Source organism: Falco cherrug, chromosome 8 (assembly GCF_023634085.1).
Source record: "Falco cherrug isolate bFalChe1 chromosome 8, bFalChe1.pri, whole genome shotgun sequence".
Lineage (NCBI taxonomy): Eukaryota > Metazoa > Chordata > Aves > Falconiformes > Falconidae > Falco > Falco cherrug.
In genome coordinates, this window is record NC_073704.1 from 2,017,090 (window position 1) to 2,039,083 (window position 21,994).

General features: G+C 39.4%; 1 protein-coding gene and 1 long non-coding RNA gene across 2 annotated transcripts in view; one reads left to right on the forward strand and one right to left on the reverse strand.

The window, feature by feature from the left end:
* Positions 1-7,220: 7,220 nt before the first annotated feature.
* On the reverse strand, positions 7,221-17,335 carry LOC129736653 (uncharacterized). The gene is made up of 2 exons (XR_008733578.1): positions 17,164-17,335; positions 7,221-8,042 (listed from the first exon to the last, which is right to left on the reverse strand). It is a non-coding gene; the product is annotated as an uncharacterized LOC129736653 (long non-coding RNA).
* A 286-nt stretch (positions 17,336-17,621) lies between these two features.
* HECW2 (HECT, C2 and WW domain containing E3 ubiquitin protein ligase 2) overlaps positions 17,622-21,994 on the forward strand; it is a 176,318-nt gene continuing 171,945 nt past the window's right edge. The window contains exon 1 of the mRNA XM_055719209.1: positions 17,622-17,799. The gene's annotated coding sequence lies outside the window, so the exon portion shown is untranslated. The remainder of the gene's footprint in view (positions 17,800-21,994) is intronic.

Here is a 21,994-nt window from a genome sequence, read left to right on the forward strand (position 1 = left end):
AGATCAAACACTCTCCTTAATTTAGTTTCCATTAAAAGAACTGATTGCTCTGATCTTTTTATTCACATTGTTTATTTTACTTTCAGAAGTTGGTATATAGTTCAATAAGAGTAAATTCATATAAAAAATGTAGGAATCTAATGTATGCATCTAACTTTCTGTAGCATGTTTTCCATGGGAAAGTTTTAAGATGACAGCTGTGATCAAAGAACTGAATGTTGAAAGCTGAAGTTAAGGATCTGATATTTTTTCTGCTCCAAATATCCTACCTGACAGTTTCACAGGAGTCTTCAAAATAACCTAAAAATGGTATTTTATTTTAATATAAGTTGTATGGCAATGGGAGGTGGGGCAGGCAAGTGCATTATGATGACAGATACCCTGCTTTGTTCTTCAAATCCGTATCATTTCCTCCATAGTTTGCCACCTACATATAAGCCTGGTGGAATCATCACTTCTGCACAAAGTTCCAAGCTGAAGTGGGATAAGATGGTATTTTGGTTTCTGGTTAAGAACATCAGTGTACTTTTGTTTCTTGTCAAAACGCCTATGCGTACAGCAGCTCACGTATCTCAGTAAAACTTTCATGTAAATGATATGTATTTAAAAATCGGATCATCCATATAGTGTTTTATTATTTAAGCAGTTTTATGGCTCCAGTTTATTTTTGTATATTGTCTCCAATCAGCTTTTCAGTCTGATTTCACATTTTTCAGGGAATGGGGCTTTTCCTGGGAAGTTTTTCCATATTTGAATAGAGCTTACTGCTTAAATGTGCTGTTATGTTTTCCTTTCTTGTAATGACATTTCTTTTAGTTTTAACGTTTTTACTGTTCTAATAATTTTATTTCTACTTAATGTGCTATGTATTTGTAGATAATTATGTGCTACAATTGTCATTAGTTAAGAAATTTTATTCCAGCATATGCAAAATTCTTTCCTTCTTCATAGTTTTGTTGATCTTTCTTGAATTCCTTCTACTGTTTTGTGGTAGAAGTGAAGTCTTTGTTCAAGGTGGAGTCTGAGCTGTCAGGCCTTCTGCAGTGCTTGTCTTTAGAATTCTTTTAATCTTGCTCAGTTACTTGCTTATGCAGAATGCTTTGGTGTGAAGGTAAATCGGAGAGCAAACGCTAGTGCAAAGATCTCTATTTTGGATTACTTGGATGGTATGAGAGAATGCTGCAGCAGTAGGTAGAGCTTGCAAGTTTGAATTGAAAGGTGGGATAAATCAAATCTGCTAAATTGGATCAGTTTGTCCATCCAGGTTAGCATTCTGCAAAGGAAGGTACTTTGTAGGAGTAAGAGCCTCAGCTGTATTCTGTCACTGCTGTAAGTCTGCTTTCCTTGAGTGCTGCTTTGATTAGTTTATCCCCATCTTCTAAGTTGTCCTTTTTTATTGCATCAGCTGTAGAAATTGTTAGCTGAAAGTTTCCTCTTCAGAATGCTTCATGATTTTTATTCATCCTGTCTGGTACGGTTTATCACTAATGAGAAACCAGCTCCTTAGTTTGCTCGGTCCATGCTGCCAAACTCCAACATGTTTTAATTTAATTCTTATAAAGCACATACACGAGGGTGGGTTTTTTTTTATTCTCATCGCTTGCACATATAGAAGGGTATCAGCATAAATATGCTGAAAGCACTGTTCTGTGATCCATCCTTCAAACTCTCCTTCGCTGTTACATCTGCAAAACCTTGTGAGAATTTGGATTATCAGTGTATTTCTACCACTGTGGAGGTTTACTGGCAATAACTCATTACTTTGTGCTGCCCAGTCTGTTTGCATCCATCTGTTCTTTGTAGCAACCTGTCAGATGTTTAGGAAAGCTGGAGACCAGCTTTTGAGTAGAGTGTAATGAGAAGATCATCCCTGGCTTAGTGTTATTAGCTGCTATAGAGTCTTACAGTAAGTATATTATTAATTAGATATATTACATAATAATATAGCATTGTAAATATTCCATATAACATATTTTTTCTTCCTTATGCTGCCGGGATTGATAATCCTTATTTTGTATACCAGATAAAGAACAAAGTTCAGGTTTTATCTCTCTATGCTTACCTGCCTTGAATCTGCCATCGTTTCCCCCTCCTCCCCTTTTTTATAGCGAGCTAACACAATATTTCTTCAGTTTGACAACTTTGTCTCAGACAAGGAGGGATTATAGTAGAAAATCACAGAATCCTGAGATACCCAACTCACGTGTTAGATCAGTACTGCTGACAGAAATCAATTTTCTTCTGCAAGTATGGTATAAGAATGCTTATACAAACCAGTGAATGTAACATTAATGTTTCATTGAAGATGCTGCTGTATTAAAAAATTAATCCGCAGAAGAGTACTTTTATTTTTCAGTTTCCTTCTTATCTTGTTATTATAAAATTAATATACTGTGCTAATACTCTGATTTATTTCATACCGGGTAGACGAGAGCAAAAGGGAGGATGGCTTAAGCTTTCAGGTGCCTAACCATAGAGGTCTAGTGCCAATTTAGATATTGCAAGTCACTGAAGATATTCTCACAGCTGTGTTCTGTCTTTACTTTGTAGGCACAGAAGAAATCCATAGTTAAAATGTTGCAAAAATAAGAGTCATGTTTCTCCTGCTTTGGCTTTCCTTTCAATTTGTTGCAATTTCAGTAATTAAAAAATGAACATGATGTATACCTCATGTACAATGTACTGGCTATGAAGGCTCTTACTCTCTAAAAAAGCGAGGATGCAGAACTATTTGTCAGTCTTTTTTGCACAACTTTTTGGACAGAACAAATGACATTCTTCTCAAATGTCATCTTGATGAATATTGCAATAGATAATATTAATATTTCTAGTGTGTAAATGCATATATGAGAAGTGCGGAACACTTTTAAGATAATTGGCATTTTATCTGTGTTCTATTAATTTGCTTGAAGAAGGGTCTGATAAGAAGGCTATTTAAGTGGTATATTGATTCTAAATCAGAACTTTCACTTTTGGAAATCAGGAAACAGGCTATAGAGCACTAGACTAAGGGACAATAAATTTTTGAAAATGTATCAATTTGCTGTCCATCTCCTCTTTGAGAAATCCGCAAAATATGAGATAGCATCTGCCCCTTTAGGAGTACATAAAAGGCTTATTGCTTTTAATAAAGAATGTTTTTTATGGCACTCAGGTTTACTTTTTAGCAAGTAGCTACTAGCCAAAGTGTAAATATTTATAATTTTTAACTTCTGTGTACAGTACTAATAAATGAGAAGGGCAAGAAATCATGACTCGTTGATATCATTCCTGTTTCACTCTAAGAAACGGGAGCAGGATCGGTTTCTGTCTTAATTAGTTCATATGAGCTTATTAGACCAGCTCATTATCTTCAAGGGTTTAGCATTAAAAACCTAATGTGGCACTAGACGTTCTTTCATTTTTACCTTTCAGAGACACATACCACTTTTCAGGCACTGAACTAAAAGAATCCAGAATTCAAGTATAATAAAAGTGTCATTGTACATGACGAGTTAATGCATAAATTTTGGGAGATTTAAAGATAAGTGACAAGTCTAAATGTCATCTGAACCAGTCAAACATGATAGTCCTGCAATGACAGAAATGTTTGTCATTATTTCAATTGTCACTCTTTGCACCTCTTTCACGGAAATCAAGTGAAATCATTAGAGAACGCTTGGTACGCTGAGATTACAGAACAGTGACCTACACTCCTGCTGAGAAGCAGTATTTCATGTAAGCAGAGTACAGTGAATTCTGCTAGGTGTTTGAATCCATTTTAAACAGATTGTCAGTAGTACTCCTACAAACAGTAACTTTCCTTACTTACATCTGTGTAATTCAACAAAGCGTGAAACAATTGCATACATTTTGTGAAGACGGAAGAAAAATTCTGTTCTTTGTAGGGTTCTGTCTTTTGTTTTAGCAGCTGGCAGTGGAAATGCTGATTTTAATTATAAGAAAAACATTGTATGAATGCAAGAATATATATAATAGCTTTTATTGTTTTCCATATTATTACTTTCTATACGTTCTGGCCGCCTGGCTGAAAATCTCCAATGCCAATATGTAATATCACAAGTTTCAGCTGTTAAGTCAACAGCAATGCTCTTAGTAATGTTTTTTTCCTACTTTTACATTTAAAATTGAAAGCTGTAAATCCTATTTAAGTGCTTTTTATAAAATAGAATTAAATTCTGAGTGAGGGTTTGCCTCTTGCCTTAATGCCAGTGACACAGAAGCTTAACGTATCTGCTGGCCTATTTTTGAAGTGCAGGAGTCTCTAAGGGTAAGGCACTGACATGATAGAAGAGGTAAATGACTTGTGTTTTCAATTTGTTACTAGAAGAATGACTTCTTCAGAACAAGTAAACAACAAACCAGGAGAACCCCATCAGACAACAAGAGAACTAGCATCGGATTTAAACCGGAGATGCATAGAAAACAAAGGCAACACACAGGGTACATTACATTGTAATTAACTTTTTAAATTTGACTTCAGGAATTGTTTATGCAATAAACAATAAAGAGGAACATATTCTTTTTGAATAGGAACAAAAGTCAGCATATAATGTTGGGAGAGATTTTGCCTTACTATATGCTAAACGTGCATGTGCAGTCTTTGAAGTGCTGTGCTATTTGTGTGTGAATAACCAGAGACTGCTGCATAAGCTTTGGTGAGAGTGGCCCAAATCCTGGGAATTGCGGACTGACACACGCTGTAAACCAGATGCATGCACAAAAGGAGAATACAGCTTGCCTATTTTCACTTCAAATTCTTGTGTCCGCTTTGTGCAGAGTCCATTCATCAGTGGGAGTGAAAGTGTTGTTTATCTGCTTGAAATTTATGGTGGTCCTGTGGGGCTTGAACCACAGAACTGGGGGATTTGAGCCTGAATTTATGCCAGCAGCAGGGGAAAAGGAGAGGAGCGTAACTGACACTGTCAGCATCCATTTTATGCTGGGATCCTTGTGGGTCTAATGGAGTACACTGGAGTGCAGTGAAAAATACCAGTTCCACACCAGAGAATCTGGTCTGTTATCACTTGAAAGAACTTGCATCAGTAACAGATATTAATGCAGCTAACATATTTAGTCATCTTGAGTGGCAGAATTTAATTTATATTCAAAACTTAATAAATGTAGCAAAATATATCACTTTGCTTATTGTTTTGAATGTTCTGAAGTTAATTAATCTTTCTAAGCAATATTCTAGTATTAATTGTTTTATTTTTCTCTACTGGCTGTCATTTTTGTCGATGTACTTACGAAAAGGTGGTAGTCTGATTAAAAGGCTTAACTGCATTTACAAACAATGCAGGGTTTTCTGTACTGCCAATGGTGCAGTATTTAATTCTGTTAAAATGCAATTGCCCTAGATACTGCTTTATAATATACTATTTCTCCCTTCAGACCCTTTTTTCCTTAAATGCTGACAGATTTTATGTTCTTAACTCTCTGTGTCAAACTGCAGACAACATCCTGGTTCCTGCTCAAAAAAAGTATCGATGAATAATTACTATTTATTTAAAGATAGCATTAAATTTTTCTGCTAACGTTGACCTTTGACAGCCTGCTCACACCATATGGAATTTGATGGTTTTCTCCTGATTTTTTTAAAAACACAAATAAGTATTGTAGCGTGTAAGTGACTCTTCCTGCCACTTAGAAAAAGGTTTGTGTCATGGAAAAAGTGCACAATTGCAGTCGGCAGGGCAGTGCCAGACCATTAAAATAAATAGCACAGAGTTGGAATATCAGTAACTGATAGGCTGCTAGATGCAATGAGCATAGAGTCTTACCTGTATGGCCAAAATTACTGAATCATAGAAAATACAGGCTGAAGGAAATGTTAGCACTCAGTGCTTACTAGCTGAGTTTACTAGGACAGATTTTTTTGTCCATTATATTTTGTAATCATAAATCATAACTATGTACAACAAAAGTATATAATATGCTGTAATCTTACTGTGCATTTTCAAGGTAATCACTATTCTTTATAGAATTTGTTGCCAAGGACAGTGTTCTGATCATTTGCTCTGATGTCCTGCGTAAAACGTCTCACAAAGAGTTCGGTCATAATCCATTCTACCTTAGGGCAGAAGGACGGACTAGACCTATGTGACTAAACCCATAGTCCACAGGCCCTGGTGGCATCCTAAACAAGAGATGATGGCCTCATCATGTGTAAAGAGGTGCAGAAATAAAACCTCAAACAAATACATTTTTATGTGAGTTATCAGCTGTGTCATTGACTTTTGACAGGCAAAGCCAGGAATTAGGCCATGTTATTATAATTTTTCTAATTAATATTTTAAACGAAGATGGTACATATGGTAGCATTTTAATTTAGTACAACTTCTTTTGCCTAAATGGTAAATATTTATCACATGCCTTCCTACCAAAAAAAGAATACATTTTCCATAATTTTTTTTTTCCCCCAAAGTACTATCTGGTCCCTGGATTTTAAAAACTTTTGGAAGCAGTGTACCGGATGACCTCGCTCTATTCCTTCCCCTCCTTTCCAATAAAATTGAAAGAAATTAGGAAAGCTCTGAACATACACAGTGCAAACCAACTGTAGAAAGAATGTAGCTTTGTACCGTAGATGGCAAAACTACACCTTGGTGGCCAGGTTCTCATCTAATACCAAGGTATGCTAGCTGAGAATCTGATACTAGAATTCTTGGGTTCCAGCTAAGGTGCTGTTTTGTGAATAACTCCAGCTAAATCACTTAATATCCTTTGTCCCTTGATACACACCTGGCTAAGAATCGTAGCAATCTGCTACAGTGCCTTATCAGTGTAGAAAAGTGATGTTTTGCCAGAGTAATTGAAGATACTTTATTGGGCTATACTGTATGTGTAAAATAATAATGATAAAAAAAACTTAATGCCAGAGCAGCTGCCAAGTTTCTGTTCGTCCCCATGTTTGCAGTAATCTGTCGAAACAAGCAAGAGCATCTCTCCTGATCGAAGAGTTTAATGGAACACACTGGGAAAGGTCATGCAAGTAGACTAGCCATGATCTGCAATGCACCAGTACTACTCTGTACAAACTATGTGAACACCTAAATGCTGTACATACACTTTTTTGTATAGTGCTGCTAGTAAATTTACAGTTGAAGTTGGTTTTAAGTAGTGTTCTTCATTCCCACATCACACTTGCTATGTTAGAAATTACTAACTATTCCATGAGGTTTCAGTAAAGTGGTGACATGGAAAAACAGGACTACAGAAACATTTTATAGTTTTATTATGGTAAAAGAATATTCCAACATTTATGAAAATATGAATTGCAATGAGGTGGCACTTAGGAAAAACAAATAAACAAAAACTTCCAAACAAAACTGACTGAACCCTTCAATTACATTTTTTTCCTGCCCAGTATACAAAATTGACAGGGAGAGTTTAATCCCTTTGTAGCAATAGTGACAGTGAAATCTGTTGTTACATTGAAATGGCGATTGCAAAGGAATTAAGCCTCATGGATTAAAATATTGCAAATTATATTTTTCAGTGAACTGAATAGATGCATTCAAGTACATTTATAATAAACAAGCAAAGAAAAAACCCTACCATCTGTCTATAAAAGCAGAATTTAACCATGGAATCTTACATGGAATTTAAAATTAAGATTTTACAATTTAACATAAAAGCTTTACGTTTGACAGACTTCATTATTGCCAAATTTTGGGTTAGGATTTTCACTGTAAACAACTTTCTTGTTACATTCCTATTGCCTCAAATAATCTGATGGGAAAAGATTCATGACCTACTTCAGTCTAATCTTGTATCTGTGTTTGGATCCATAACAAAAAAAAATTGAAATATACAATCTTGAATGAAAAAGTTACGTCTTTTCATATGCAGTTGCAACATTCTATGTTCCAGATCTTAACTCCAATATTCAGTTGGATAAAATTCCTGCTGGATTCATTCTGAAGTTCTTATTTCTTATTCCACCATTAGCACTTTTAGACTTGAAGTTGTGGACTTGTCTGTTCATGAATTTAGTGCTGCAGTTGCGTGTGATGTAAATGAACTAACAAAGCATACACCTAAAAGCAGAAGCAAAGTGTCCAGGGTGTAAAAAACCGTTATTTTTGAGACTAGAAGTCAAAATAACAGCATTTCATGCTTTCAAACAGAAGTTGTCTCATTCCTTTCTCCCTTGCTGTCTCTTCCCAATCATGGGGTCACCTGTCTGTCATATCAGGTCTTGTGCCCGTGGGATTGCATGGTGAACCCCTTCAATTTGCTAACTCAGCAATAAAACACACACTTTTACTGAGTTGGTATTCTCTCGTTTTAGTGACTAGGACATTCTTTGCCATGCAGTTTGGTGGCTGCTAAAGCAGATGTGAAGTAAGTGATGGGACAGCTTGAGAAGGATTGGTGGGGATTTGGACCTCACCTTTTTGATGGTGGTAAGATGTTAACTCAGCTAAAGTTGTAACATGAAACTGCCTTTTTGTAGCTTTTGTAGCACTGGTATATTTTCATTCTAAAATCTAGCAATGCATACCCCAGAAAATTTACATTAAATTTTCCTAATTTCATTCACAGATTTGAAAGTGTATGGTATCTTGTGTGAGTTCAGAAAACTGTGGGCTCAGTGCTAGTCCTCTGGTTCAAAAATCCGAGAAAATAGTGAGTTCTGGACACATTCCGATCAGGGTCTGATAAATCTTTGCTTAATTGAGTGTCAACCATATGGTGCAGTTCAAAGGTCTAAGCAAAAATGTGCTGCTGCTTCGTTTTTATACTTTACATTAATGCGCTTGCTGTGGGAGAAACAGTATTGCTTTTCCTGCCACTTTCTATTCAGGTGTCAACCTAGCACTTCTCAGAAAAAAATAGACCTAATACCTGAAATAAATACTAGCTTCAGCAAGCTTCTCCAAATCATGTGTAATTTGAGGCAAACTAAGAGGTTTAACAAATATACACTAATGATATTTTCCAAAATATACCAAGTTGTAATCATAATGATTTTTAAATACATTACCTGGAATATTTTGTTTTTCTCATATGTCACACCTTTCTTTGTGGAAGTAATGTTATAACTGTGTGAAAGTGGTAGCTTGATGCCTAAATAGCATTCATTACTCATAAGAAAATGATGTGGCAGTGACGTTTTCTGCAGTAATATGTTATAGCACTTTACTGAAGTTATTCAGACACCTTTGATAATAGTGTAGTAAAGTACCATGAATTAGCCATCAAGATTAAAGGAACAGTTATTCCTTTTTTTTTTCCTGCTGCATTGAGCTTTTCACAGGAAATTAATTCCACTTATGCTTAATAAGATGCATTAGCTTAGATTTAAGTGTGGTATTCAAATCTGATTAGAACAGACTTTTCAGAATTCAGAGTCCTTTTCCTATTCACTGGTAAAATCCAGGTGCAAATATTCACCTTGCAGAACTTTCACCTTGCAGTAATCTGGTCATGTAATAACCAGATCACTTACGCAGCTCAACTCACATGACCAAAAGTCTCCAGTATCTGTTGTCAAGTTCTATCATCTTTGTCCCCTGAACGAGAGTCCTTAAGATGAGATACATTTTTGCATGTGCAGGCTGCACTCCGTCATTGTAGGATCATTATTTGTAGAATAATGATAGCACTCTATACAGTCTTGCTTTAAAAATCTATAGTTATGATCTGTACAACACATTCAGACTTCACTAAAAAATGGGGGGTAGCATTTCATACAAGATGCTAGGTGATGCAGAGTAGCTCCTACAGGTTGCAAGTGAATGATGCCATTAACCGTTATCAGGCAAAACCTCACTATGGAAATCTGGATACCTGTCTGTGTAGTACATGGGCGGTGGCGTTATGTCTGTTCTTTCAGCCTGCCAGCATGTAAATACAAGTTTCATAATACACGGTTCAGTACTTTGCTTCAGAGGTTAGAAAGTGGATCTTTATTACAAAGTTTGGATAAATGGAGTATAAGTGAAGTCTCGAAAGCTGCCTTGTAAAACAACTGTTGTAGCAAACCACAAAACTAAGGCTTGCGCCTATCAACCAAAAAGAACAGAGGGGTGTTGATGTGGCAAGAATGATATGCTCTGTGAATTCTACTGTAGAATAAAGACAGATGGCATTTTATTTTTTGTATAAAGCTAAGTAGGTGAGGCCATAAATGTAGAACAGTGTGCTGCCTACCTCAGCTCAGTAGTGTTGCTATAAAACCAAAACCACATTTATCAGTGAGAGAAACATTTGTATGTGGTTTTGCTACACCTGGAATAATTCCCATGTGGTAGTTTGGATTCCTGCTCTGAAATCACATACCAGCCCAAAATCTTGTATGGGATTGCCTAATGTATGGTTGCCTAATACAGTGATGTGAGCTTAGCTGAAACCTGACAGGTATTCCTGATCCAAATACGTCAGGATAAGTGACTTTGATCTGTTCAAACTGCACTCCAGATATCCGTGTGGTATGTCATCTGTGTGTCAGAATATTTTAAACTGTAAATACTTGTAGAGATTTATTTTCTCCACGCTTCAGTTTTTAGGGAGTTTTTGCAACCATACTCTGGACTGGTCTTTAACTGTTTTTTCTTATCTTGTGAGTTTTTAAGGTTCATTGCAGGAGTTCCTTTTCTTCTTGGCTCTGCTTTTCCAAAGCACCTGCAGGATTTCAGGTTTAGTCTCCAGCACGCAGATTATGTGAACAAGAGTTACTGCATATTCAGCAGCATAGAGCAACATACACCACCATCCTTCTGTTTGAAGGGTAACACAGGTAGATAGTGATTTGGGTACAAGGCTCAGTGGTAGCTGTTCTGTTGATCACACTTCCTATTTGGGCGTTATTTCCTCCTCCACTCTGTACTGGTTTTATTTACTCTGTAAACCCAAATTGTTGATTGTTGTTCTTTGTCAAGATTTGTGAAGATTTCTAATATTATTGCTTCCTCTAATATTCTTTGCTACCATTTCTTCCCTATGTGTCATCCACCCTTCTCCTGAGCACTTTTTAAATTTTGGAAGTGATTGTATTTCACAGATACATGCGATGTTTTTGCTTGTTGATGTTTGTCTTAACTTGAAGTGCAGTTTTAAGTTGTCCCTCTTCAGTTAAGCAGTTAAATTTGTGTTAGAATTTAAGGGCATGCTGAATGTACAAGCACGTTGCAGCATGTTGATATGCCTCATTGTGGCTTTAGTTTGGAGCCCTTATTTTTATGTGTTGTTCGGCTGAGTTTCCTATTCTCGCTTGTACTGGTTACATCACTGGGTCTGGGGATTCAGAATCTGTAAGCCTCAAAAATCTCATTTTTTGTTTGCTTAAATTTTTTGTAATACGTACAACAGATGTTGGAAATCTGAGTAAGAATTTTGAGTTTCGTAAAACCTTTCTATTATAAGGCAGAGGAACACATTAAAAGAAGTTATCTGTATAATTATTTACGTAAACTTTCTAAGTGAAAGGTACACCTACAGGTTGGTCTCTACTCCCTTGATTGTTTTTTTGATGTTTAATTTATGAACAAAAGTGTTGGCTCACACAGTAGACCTGCCCAATGAGCTATTGTTACATGAATATACATTTGGAATGGACAGGCTGCAACATTTCAAGGTGATCTGATACCCTACACAACATTAAAAAAATAGAATAAGTTATATTTATGTTCTCATGGCGTGTATGTTGCCATTGATACAAACTAATGGTTTGCCACTGCTGTCTTTCCACATGATGCCAAGGAAAAAAAGCCAGGTGAAAATTAACATAGAAGTTGTATAACACCTTGTAGTAAGACCAAGGTAAAAATATCAAAGTAGATCTTGCTTTTGCTTTGAGACTCAACAGGGAGTAAGATTATATTTGTGGCTGTCAGGATTTTGTGGTAATCTTTGTAGCAGTGCTGGATGGTTATGGTGACACTTCTACATGGAAAATGGACTGAACACTGGCTTGAAGGTCACCATAATTTGTATATTATGCAGTCACTGAAAGAATGTCTTCTCTCTCCAAATTTGGCAAAAGATTTGGGAAAGGTAGAACCCTAGTAATTTTCACCATTTGGAATCCAATTTTTAGCCAAAATAACAGTCTCGGTATCTGTACTTTAGACAACTCTGTGGATTCTTAAATACAAACTTATAGTCCTTTCATAACTGGTAGAGGATATAATGGGTAAGAAAGCTATTGTGGTTATCTGTTTTGAATGGGACTTTTAAGAAGGTTTAGCTGGATTAGGCCCGGGCAAAAAGCTCCTTTGTTGATTCTGCAGGCTTTCAGAGTGGCTTTATTTTTCTGTCATTAACGTTTATTTGTTCTGTGCAGGATCAATGTGTCTCAAGTGTTTGACAGTTCTCTCTTGGTTCCTGATAAGTTGAGTTTCCATTGCTGATCATGCCTGTTAGTGAAATGTATATTTGTGTTACCCTGTCTGATAAAGAGTAGTGACACACAAGCATCTCCTGAAGAGAAACTTCCACTTACGAGTGAGAAGTATATTATTTCTGCCTGAGCTGCAGGGGCATTTCCAGCTCTTCTAAGTCTACATTCAATCCTATGTAGGATACAGAAGGAATTAAGGTCACTAGGGTAACCTGCTGCCTGGTTGCCGAAGAAATTATTGCTTTCTTCAAATAATTTAAGGAAAATTCATTGGTACTATGGATCGCTCACTTAATATCTGCTGCCTTGGATTACTAAATGCAGTAAATGCACTAAAGGGGTAATTGTTGTGGGAAGCAGTAAGACTCCTAACGAGATCACTTGAGGATTTTAGTCAAGTTATTGACCAAATGTGTAATTCAAATAACCACGGTTATTGTCTAGAGAGGTATAAACTAACATGAAGAGGGACTACAGATAAATACTCTGGGATTTGAGTCCTAGTGATATTAGTGATGTTGCAGTTTTGTGCTACCTGCTTGAGCCTTTTCTGCTTTCGCTTCCCTGGGGAAAACCAGGGATTGTTCCACTACTCTCAGTACAGATCTTTAAATTCTCTAGGGTTCTGATGCACATTTGTGATCCTCTTTTCAGCTGCACTAATGCCTTAATACCTTCACAATCTTTTTATCATCTGTCTTCTTAGCATTATGTTAGACTGTTGCCCCACACACTTCTCTTACTTGTTTCGGCAAGAATATTCCAAAAGAACGACGCGTTTCATTTCTTCTGTTACGGAAGCTTCCTGGTGTTACAAAAGCATGATCCACTGACACTGTAACACGCTACCTCAATACAGCTACATATACTGCAGGCTCTCTACAGATTTGACTGGCATGTTTATAAGTCAAATAGCAAGATCGTGAAAGTGAGTTTTACAGGTGACATTTTGGTAGGACTTCGGATGTGGTGTGTATGGATCCAATCCTATATTACTTTCCTAAGGGTACAGTTCTAAAATTAAGTCTCTGCAAGTATCAACGGAAACTGCCAATTGCTTTTGTCATCATACCTTTAACCCCAATTTGGTGATCTTTAAGCACATTTTAGTAACTGTCTGGAAGCATTAGGAACTTCAGCAGATTTAATTTCTGTACCCAAGAACTGTTTCCATAATTTCATAAAATGTTATTGGTAAGGAGATTGGTTTAATATTTGCAATTAATATACTTCTCATAAGTGGCTTACATTTTTCTAAATCAAAACTTGGCCATTATGTATTAATGTTCCCCTAGGTCCAAGACCAGAAGGCCAACTCGGGTAAGCGCTGAGAGATACCCATGGGAGTTTTGCCAGATTAGGGTCTGCAGGTTTGGGCTCTAACCAGATCAGCCCAGATGGCCCGGTGCAGTGGGTCTCTCCTCTGCACACCAGAAGAGTGGAGAGCTGCTGCGAAGCCTCTTGACTCTCTGCCTGGATAAAAGCCTGCACTGGCACCAGGTAGTACCGGGTGGTGGCAGCTCCCGAGGGCCTGTGGACCAGATGCAGGCGGCTGGAGCAGCAAACGCCAGGCGTGCTTTCCCTCACTGTGCCCTCCTCTCTCTCTGCTCAGATTGCAGGGGCATGTGGCCTCCCATGGGGTGGACAACTCCACAGTGACTCGGGACTCTTTTCATGCCACAAAAATCCCTAGCTGGGGAGCTGCAGATGGTTTTCACTCTCATTAAGTCTTTTGTGCAGCAAAAAAGAGGCAGGGCAGGCCAGAGAATGTCCCCTGCAGATTCTGGCACCTAGGGTGATTCTTTGAATTAATACTTTCACCGGCTGCACAGTAATCTGTCCAGAAGTCTTGTGAAACATTACATTTCCATCCCACATGAATGTTCTTCCAGTTGATCCTTTTGCCTTTTTAATGGTCATGTCAAAGTAACTAGTATTTTGGGTATTCAGCTTGGCCCATTGTCTTGCAGAGAATTGATCTGCTGGGAAAATATGAAATCTTCATGTAACATAGAGCAGCATTTCTTGGCTTTTAATGCTTCTAGCCGTTTATAGGAAAGTTACCGCTCAAAGGGCATTGTTCTTCCTACACTCCACTGCTGAGTACACGGTGCTAGGTGATGACCTTCAGTAATGATTCACCAGGTCCTTCTTTGTTTGCTCTAAGTGGTAACCAAAAGGAAGAGAAAGAAAAGTAGTGGAATATTGCTTCATTTTCTTTATTTACTGTTTGCTGAAGAGTTATATATTGCTTTTTCTGTACTTGTCTCTTAAGTACTCATGTGGGAATTAAGCAATACTGCCAGGCAAAATGTATACTGCTTTTTAAGGTTAATATCTAATGAGTTATATTAAGTATTTGTCCTCTTTTGTTAAGTTACCAATGTCCAAAGTTAGAGCAGCTGTAAATCCCCGTTATAGAGGGTGCATCCTTATGTCAGTATGTCATGGGCTTTCATAGACACAAATTTAAGGGCATTAATTGGAAATTTTGAATGTCTATTTTTATGGCAAGGGATTTTTACAGTTCATAGGATTTTGCAGGTTTTTTACTAAACAGTTTCTGGGGGTGACTGAAAATTGTTTTTTCTCCAGTGAAACCTTTTCCAAGAACATAACACAAGCATTCTTTGGAAGTTTTAGTGTTCTAGTACTTCAGCTATTTTTAGGTGCTAATCCCCATGTGAGAGCAATGTAATTTTCCTAGCTTTCACTTAGTGATAGTTTTGCCTCAGATACATTGTAACTTAACTTTACAAAGGTATTTCTCCATCCGGAAAGGTGCTGCCATGTGTTGTGCACTGCACATCTCTGTTACAGAACGTGACTAGAGCCCTAGTGAAGACAGCAGGAATACCCACTTGGGAAAAGCTGATTTTGTACGAGTTTCTGTCACGTTGGTTTCTTTTGCATTAGTTTTTCAGAAAAGGAGAGATGAGATGGATGCGGGGGTGGGGAAGGCAATAGAGTTGGAAAGAGGAGAAAAGACAGCTGTTTGCTCCAGCAGAGCAGGCTGGTTTTCTCTGCTTTTGAGTCTGCTGAAGGTTAACTACTCATTGCCTCAGCACATGGCTCTGAGAAGTTAGGCTATTCCTTACTAGCATAGTGTCTGTAGGTGAAAAGCACCCATGAAGACAGAAGTAGCAATTCTTTTATGAAGTAGTGTGCACCCAACTCTATTCTGTTACAGCCAGAGTTACCTCTGGGGAAAATAGAAAAGAATCCTAAATCGTACCAAAGGCACAGGAAGTGTTAGTAAAGAACTATGCAGGTAGCATCGCATACAATGTTAATATATCAGAAATGTAAGCATAGAAATCAACAGGTTTGTAATTACTGGAAAGCACTAGTCCTGAATTTCTACAAATACTTTAGGTTTTACTAGTGTGATCGCTGCCATTTATGTCTGGGGGGAAGTCAGGGGGATTTAAAGATTCATATGAATTAACATTTTTGTTCAATGGAAATAGGATTTTTCTAGCATGGACACAAGAACATTCTCCAAATCCATTTTGAGGGAGAGAAACATGAAAATCTAGTGTATGATTTATGTAGTTTTTTTTAATTTGACAGATGAGAAGTCTTAACATAAAGACAGTCTGCACTCATGTCACACCGTCAAAGGGCTTTTACAGCTTGCAAATCCACTGAGAATAATTCATTAGCTAACGGTTTTCATCTTCTCAGTTTCTCATCTTATCATCATAAAAATGTCATGATAACCAAAAACAAAGCACAAATATTGTAAGTGTTATGAAACTCTTGGCATTCTTTTCTTCATCTTGTTTCAGAAGGTAAAGTAGGCATTATATTAATGCCAAGGCAAGGTACTGCTGGAAAGAGAGAGGTATCTAAGAATGCCCAAATCACCACTAACCTGTATATGGTCACCCAAATCTGAACCTTTAATGTAAATCCAAACAGATTGCAATCACACATCGGCGTAGTACTCTGTTAAGTATAAGGAGTCAGGGAAAATTTGTGTGAGACAGATCGGTTGCACCCCGATCATTTGCACACTAAGCGTGTTTAAACGACACCGTAAGTACCAATACACGCGCAATTCACAGAAAAGAACCAAAACAAAGTTTTAAAGCTTCGTATAGATCAAGAGTGTTAATGACTTTCATAGCTTGACCTACTTTGGCATAGAGCCACATACGCTTATATCTGGAGCAGTTTGTCTAGTATTGTACAGAAGGGCTGAACAGCAAATTCCTTCCTCCTATTGAAGCCCAAACCAAAAGTGCCATGGGCTTCGGTATAGGAAGGATTTCAAGCCCAGGGCTTTGAGAATAAGCCATGAGCTGGACAAGATTTACTTTGTATTTTGACGTACGTTAATTTAATATAGTTGCCAGCTGGCTATTCTGAAGGAGCAGTGTCTACAGAAACCCATTTAGTTGCCCATAAATTGGTACACATACATAATTTAGGAAACAGATGTAGAATACAAAGTAGTTAGGACTGATGAGCTCCTGGCTTGTGGGAAGATTTTGCCTTCCTGTGACTCAGAAACAAAAAGAAAGCACGAGGTGGTGTCTCGTAATAACCTGGACCTGGATCACGTAAGAGTGGGTTTAACATGTCCATTCCGCCTGCCGTTGGCGTTACCGTGTTTCTGTTGGGCCATGATTCTGCAGCATTTCACATCACCGGTCCTCCGACAATTACTGTGTGTATTATAGGTTTTAATTTAATTTACGTTTTTTGTAACCAAGTTTTCCTACGAAAACGTTCCTGAATTCACCGTGATGAACAAATTCAAGTGAAATTGCCGAAAAAGTAGGACGCATAGAGCTGCTTGCACCTACCCGCTCTCAGGCAGACAGGACAGCTGGCAGAGAAAATGGCCAAGGCTGGCTCCCCTTCCCGCTGGCGGCACCGGCAGGGCCAGTAACCGTACGTGAATGAAGAACAGCCACCGGCGTGCCGAGGCACCGTTCCGGCGGCGCGGCTGGCACGCAGCTACTGCCGGAGCACCGCGCCCCGGCCCCGCGGGAAGGCTGCTCCCCCGCCCGGCTGCGGAGTCCCCGCAGCCCCCCACCCGCAGCTCGCCGGGGCGAGCGCCTTTGTCAGCGGCTGCCCCGCGGAGAGCTCCCCGCCCCCGGCGCCGCCCAGGCCCGCGGGGCTGCGGCCCGGGGCCGCCCCCAGCCCGGCCCGCCGGTGGCTGCAGGGGGATGCCGGCGCGGGGGCGGAGGCCGCCGGAGGGGCGGGGGGCCCAGCCCGGCCGCTGAGGCGGCGCGGGGGCGGGGGGCGGCGCGGGCGGCCCTGCGCGGGGAGGCGCTCGCCCCGCCGTGGGCGCGGAGGGGCCGCCGCCGCCGGCGGGAGCCGCCTGCCGCAAGGACGGGGTGACTCCGGCCGCCGCCCGGCTCCGCAGCGGCGCGGGAGCCGCCCTCGCCCGGGGGCACCGCCGCGGGGCGCGGAGCCGCAGTGCGCGCCTCGGTGAGGTGAGTGGGCGCGCCCGCGGGGCCGCCCGGGGCCGGCGGGGGCGAGGGACGCGGCGGAGCCTCCGCGGGGGATCGGGCCGCGGCGGGGCCGGCGGCAGGTGCGGGGCCGTACGGGCCGGGGCGGCCGCAGCCCCCGCGCCGCGCTCCGCTGGTGCGTTCCAGCGCCCGCTGCCCGCCCCGTCATGCGGGAGCTGCCGCGGAGCCCCGCTGCGCGCCCTTGGCCGCCGTGCGCATCGCTTCTGGGCCGTTTCATTGTAACTGCTTCCCTGCCCGGGGAACGCGTTCGGCACTTCGTGTGCCGCGTTTGTTCCTCCGCTCGTTGTTATCCCTCGCCATTTAACGTGCTTATTTATGTGTGAGGCTCTTCTCCAGATTTTATGTAGCCGTGTCCGTGGTGGGAAAGAAGGATCACTGCAGATTTCAAGCGTCTTGATTTCAAAACAATGGGGTTCAATGTCTGTTTCTATTTTCTCGTGTGCACGAAATACAGTGCGATGACAGCGAGGCGAAAAATAGGAAAAAAGGCTTGTATTCATGTTCTCACCATTCTGTGCATCTTTTTTGATGTGGAGATGTGTAATTCCTTTTCCTTCTTTTTTCCCCTCTCTTAGTACACTTGGTTTTTTCTCTTTACCGTTTCTGACCGCGTCACTGCAAGCTGTGAGGGTATTTAAAAAGAAATAAATTAAAAATTCTTTTTGGGGCTGACTGATGTCAAAATAAAGTGAGTGTGGTATATGTAGATTAGTAGCAGTTACATAATTTATTATCTCATATTTTATTACTGGATATATGTCAGGAGCATGGAGAGAGTATTTATAACATCTCCCTCTTTTTTTTTTTTCTTTTTTTTTTTTTTTTCCTCTTTTCTGGGATGCTGTGTGAGGGAGTGTTTGCACTACGATACATTGCATTGGAATGTCTCTAAGAGATTCAGCCCTGTACCCAAAATCCCAGCAGGGCCTTACCTTGCTTCACTTCATAAATATCCAGGGCTGCTTCCTGTATGTTCAAAAACTTCTTCTGTAGCTTTTTTTTCTTCTTTCCCCAACAATTACATTATTGTTTTACTTCTTTAAAAAAAGTAAGTCAGACCATTATAAATATTTCAATAGTAATTATTCATAGCCCTGAAGAACAGAAAGAAATCTATGTCAGGGATGGGTTAAAAAACCCCCTTCTTATATGCAGGTGAGCAGTTCACCTAGTTCTTAGATGCCTTTCGAAAAAATTGTCCTTATTAGATGACAGTGTATGGTTGCAGCCCATAAGGTATGGTGTCATTATTAGCATGTGAAAGGAACAAACCTATTGCAGCCTTTCAATCTCCTCTGCTGTTCAGGTTCTAAATTTCCAAGAATGTGTATGCTTTCATGTCAGCTGGAGATACCACAGTGGATGTTAGGTGCTAGTCCATGTATGTGTGTCTGTCTTTCTGTCCTCACATCTTATGCTGGAATTTAAACACAATGCCTTAAAATGGGCTCTGACATTGCATGGAGCTCATGTGGTTGATTGGAGACCATTTTTAAAGTTACAGCTGGTAGTAGTTTAACTTCACAGAATTGTAGTTGAAAAGCCTTCTGTTCACCTGTCTTTATAAACAGCCTTCTGGTGGTGCCACTGCAAACTCGTGGTGTATCTTTCGGTCTTCTTAGCACTACGGAATTGGTGTGGGCTGGAGCACTTGCCAGGCTCCACAAGGACCCTCTGCCTTCCTTAAAGACCTATTTACTATCTTGCTATTTATTTTTGAAGTCGTTTTAGCTAATGGGTACTTTTCTTTGTTTTATGCTTCCAGTGCTTTTTCAAACCTGGTAGAATTCATAATGTTACGCCTTTAAGAAGCCCTATGATAGTAGAGTGGCTGCTCGCCAGAAAAAATATACTGTTTTGTCAGATTTCCTGGGGAGAAAGAGAAATAATTTTGTGTACCCCCCCCCTTTGTAAGATTAAATAGTAATGCCTGACTGGAATAAAAACACATTTTTTTTTCTTGTTGATGTGCCAGCATTCTTTAAACTGTAGCTAAAGCTCCAGTATGCTGCAAAATAAGGGGGCTTTCGGCGTATGGGACTCAATTGGCAGATTACATTTTTGAATAATGAAGTGGAATTCCTCTTCCATTTTTTCTTTTTTTAATCCAAGTCGACATTTTTTCTTTGTTTTATTTTTTTAAAAAGCTCTCCTTTAGTCAGACAAACAGGATGCTTAGGGTATTGCATTTTCTCCATTGGCTAATGTATACTGATACAAGGGAAATGGTGACAAAACACCTATTTGGATAATGTTACTTAATAATTGAAAACGAGATGTAAATATGTGCTTAAAATTAAGTAGCATGTTCAAAAACCCCTGTGTGAGACCATATCCAACAGCGCTGCCTTTCATAGTATGCTATGCTCTGAGTAGCTAAGCCTAATTTTGCTTGATCCTGCTGCCATCATGCATGGCACAGTCATACCTTTGTCTTCACATCATCCATTGCTGATCTTTTGGTCATATTACAAAGGGGGAGAGGCTAGAGTAAAGTTACTCGTTTACCAGTAGGAAGAGTATTACATTGCCCAACAGATGGAACTGAATTAAACGTTCTATATAAATAAAGTCGTCCAACCTAAAGGGAAAGGAGATGTACTCTTGCAACCTTGTGAGCCTGTGTTTTGGTGCTTTGAAGCTAATGGCAGCATATAACGTGTTTATCTAATCACATCAGGGCCCTTTGCAAGATGAAAATGAGATTAACTATTATTGTTACAAATTATTTTGATATTTTGTAAGAAAATTTATTTGTAAGAAAATTTCCACGTCATTTCTATTGAAATAGAAGTAAACTGCATGGCTTACATAGACAGTGATACAGGGCCTCTGTGATGTTCCTCTGTGGCAGCTTGTTTGCGATCAGTTGGAATGTCAGTGATACTGAAGAAAAGGTTGAAAATGCCCGTTTCTCTGGCAGTGAGATCGACAGTGGTGATAAAGCTTTGTGTAGCACGGACATGTGTTAGAAGGGCACCTCTTCATGGCATGAGATGCCAAGTAGAACGTGATCCTAGAATACCATAGTACTTGTAGAAGAGTTCAAGTAACACTTTATTATTTTTTTTTATTTCTTACAGAAATGTAGACATCAGTGTTTGAAACCTGTGTCTTAAAATCGATTACGTATTTGGCAAAATTAGCACAGTAGTTGCATGCTCTCTTCTGAGCATCTTGATAAAATTTCTGAGTCGTCATGTTAAAAGGCTGCAGTCAAACTGAATTCTCATTGGGAAGTGCAAGCCCTGGACTGTTAGTCTGAGATGTAGTCACTCACGCTACAAGCGCACGTGTTCCAGCCAGCCTTCCAACACCTAGGGATGGTATAGTTTCTTTTGATGATGTTGGTGTTAGGTTTCCGAGTTCTGCTGACAGGGTGTGTGAATTCAGATTTTGAGGTAGATGGCTAGTCATAGCTTTCATATCTCTGTCTTTATTTGTGGAGAGCTGTTCCTTCTTCTCGTGATACTCTGTAGTACTGGGGAGAAAATTAAAAGTGACTGAGTCTAAATCTGGTTTGGAAATAGACAGTTATGATGACTATCTTGATTGTACCAGTATTTTGTGTTACATTACATTTCCACAGTTCTGTGTCACAACTTGTGGGTTTTTTGATTGGAGAAGACTGGTAGGCCGACGCCAGTTGCTTAATGGACAGTAATACTTGTATTTTGTAATTTCTGTAGTAAATTTGCCCCGAAGTATAGTTTTGAAAAACAATAGATAATAATCATGTTTGAAAGACAGTTTTGAAAGATGAAAATATTGAAAGAGGATCTTTGAAGTGTAGTCATCAACCTTTCTACATGGTACAGTTGCAGCTTGTGTGTGTTCTGGAGAAGCAGTAATAAATAAAATTAATTTGAAATTGAAATGTGAATCCAGCATTATTTGTCCAAGAGACATGATTAGTACAGTCAAGCCAAACTTAATGATTGAAATAGTGCACTATTTGTCCTTTAGGACTAAGCAAGGACCCAAAAGTGGATGATTGATGGGTCATCTGAGCTGTTTGCTTTTGGGGGTGTTAAGGAGTCATTGTGACATGTTTAAGAATTTGGGGTTTTGTTCTTTGTATTGGCACTGGAAATGGGGAAAAATCTTGAAAATAAAGACTAGGATGTTGAAATAAAGCGTACTGTTGAGCTGGTGCTTC